This window comes from Prionailurus viverrinus, chromosome X, assembly GCF_022837055.1.
Source record: "Prionailurus viverrinus isolate Anna chromosome X, UM_Priviv_1.0, whole genome shotgun sequence".
Taxonomy (NCBI): Eukaryota; Metazoa; Chordata; class Mammalia; order Carnivora; family Felidae; genus Prionailurus; species Prionailurus viverrinus.
The window spans coordinates 87,715,417-87,717,993 of record NC_062579.1 but is presented as its reverse complement, the minus strand read 5'-3'; the positions used below and the strand labels follow the sequence as shown (position 1 = coordinate 87,717,993).

At 36.2% G+C, this 2,577-nt stretch overlaps 1 non-coding gene across 1 annotated transcript; it reads right to left on the bottom strand.

Moving 5' to 3' along the window:
• Positions 1–415: 415 nt before the first annotated feature.
• Positions 416–488, bottom strand: TRNAK-UUU (transfer RNA lysine (anticodon UUU)). The gene has a single exon. It is a non-coding gene; the product is annotated as a tRNA-Lys (tRNA).
• Between the last annotated feature and the right edge of the window lie 2,089 nt (positions 489–2,577).

Below are 2,577 nucleotides of genomic sequence, written 5' to 3'. Positions count from 1 at the left end.
GAGAGAGAGAGAGAATCTTTAGCAGGCTCCACACTCAGCATGGAGCCTGATGTGGGGCTCGATCCCACCATTCTGGGATCATGACCTGAGTTGAAATCGAGAGTCAGATGCTAAACCCACGAAGGCACACAGGTGCCCCCTATTTAGGACATTTTGAATTCATGCTAAAATTGATACATGTCCTTTATATGAAATTGTCTGGATTTGGTATCAAAATAATATGTTGGCCTCAGCACAGTTTGGGTAGTTTCCTCTCTTTCTAGTTTCTGAATCAATTTATATAAATAGTGATTATCTCTTCCTAGTAGTTTTGGTAAAACTTGCGGGTAAATCTCCAAGGGCCTGATATCTGTTTTGAGTGTGGTAATGGAGGAGACTTGTTCTCATATTCAATTTCATTTTTAAGTAATCTCTACACCCAACATGGGACTTGAACTCATGACCCCGAGATCAAAAGTCGCACACTCTACCGACTGAGCTAGCTAGGCGCCCTCTCATATTCAATTTTTTAATGATTATCAGTCCACTTAGGTTTTCTATTTCTCTTTTTATCAGTTGGTAATTAATTAGTTTATTTTCATCTCACATCTACCCCCTTTTTCTCTTCACTTGGTAAGCAACAATTTAAATTTAACTTAACATATGTGTGTTTAATGTGTGTTTTTTCCCATGTGTTTGTGTTATTGTCAGGTATGAAGCATTTTTATACACATGTGTTTTAATCTAGGGAAATGGTATTCTATTACACATTGTGTTTCACTCTGGTCCCTACTTTTCTACTCAGCAATATGTTTCTAAGATGCATTCAAGTTGCCGTGAGTGAATCTAATTCATTGCTTCTAATTTCTGTATCAGAACTCCATATGGTTACTTCCACCTTCCTGTTTCCGTAAACAATTCTGAAGTGAATGTTTTGTCTACTCTTACACCAACAGATCTTTTGCTCTGCTATCACCACATGCCTACATTTGGTATTTTGTAGCTTTCGAAAACGTTGCCAGTCTCATAAGTATCAAACGAGATCTTCATTTTAGTTTGCACATCTCTGATTATCAGTGGTTTTTAACATCTTGTCACATACATGCTAGTGTTTTGAATTTATGAATTGCCGGTTCATGTTCTTTATTCATTTGCTATGGGGTTTGCTGCTCTCTTTCTCACTTGCCGATTTTTTTGTGTATTCCAGATATTAATTCCTTGTTTTGTGTATTCTAGGTAGTCTAGATATTAATTCCTTGTTTGCTTTTGAAATTGCAAAAATCTTTTCACCTGCCATAATTCCATTATCGAATAATTTTTGACAGTGATGTCCTTGGTTTAACAGAACTCTGATTTTGATGTGTCAAACTAATCAATGCTTGTCATTATGGTTTGTGCTTTTCAAGTTTTTAAAAGAAGTTCTTTCCTATCATGAGGTCACAAACATATTATCTTGTATTTTCTTTTGTTAACATCACTGTCTTCCTCTTCATGTTTAGATCTTTAATCCAATAAGTGTGTCTTTGTATGTGGAGTTAGATAAGGTCTCAATCATATTTTTCTTCAAATAATGAGCTGGTTTCGCCAATATCTGGTGTTACTCTTTTTCCTTCATCGATTTGTTTTGCTATTCTATTCCATAGGTCTATTCTTCTTTTTTTTTTTTTCCAAATATTTATTTTTGAGATGGAGAGAGAGACACACACACACAGAGAGCAAGTGGGGGAAGCGCAGAGAGAGAGGGAGACACAGAATCTGAAGCAGGCTCCAGGCTCCGAGCCATCGGCACAGAGCCCTATGTGGGGCTCGAACCCACAAACTGTGAGATCGTGACCTGAGTCAGACGCTCAACCGACTGAGCCACTCAGGCGCCCCAGGTCTATTCTTAAGTCAACCCTTATCACTACTTATGTAAGGTTGATTTAGCCATTCACATACATCTATTTGTCAATATAAATTTTAGTTAAATTTATTTTTTTCGAACAATCCGACTAAAATTTTGATTGGTATTGTGTTAAACAAATTAAATTAGGGAGAACTGGCATCTTTATAATAAGTTGTCCCATCCAAGAGCATGGACTATTTCTCTATTTATTTAAATGATATTGTGTTCTTCTCTGTCTCTTATTAGAGATTTTCTTCATAAAGGCATTAGTTGTTTTCATCTTTATGTTTGTATTTTCGCTATTAGGATTATTCTCACATTTGATTATCTTTTTTAGTTGGTTATTACTGGTATGGATAAATAATTTTTGTAGGTTGATATTTTATCTGGCAACCATGCTGAATTCTCTTATTAATTCTAATACTTCAGTTTGTTTATTGACTCTGTTGCCATTGATTTTCAGATAATCACATGCTCTCCAAATGATGATAATCATATTCTCTCCAAATGATGACAGTTTCCTCTCCTTTACAATCTTTCATTAATTAATTGATTTCTTAATTAATTTCTTTTTTCTTTATACCATTGGTCAGTGCTGACAATAAAATGTTAATGCTAGCTGGGGCGCCTGGGTGGCTCAGTCGGTTGAGCGTCGGACTTCGACTCAGGTCATGATCTCACTGTTTGTGAGTTCGAGCCCTGTGTGGGGCTCT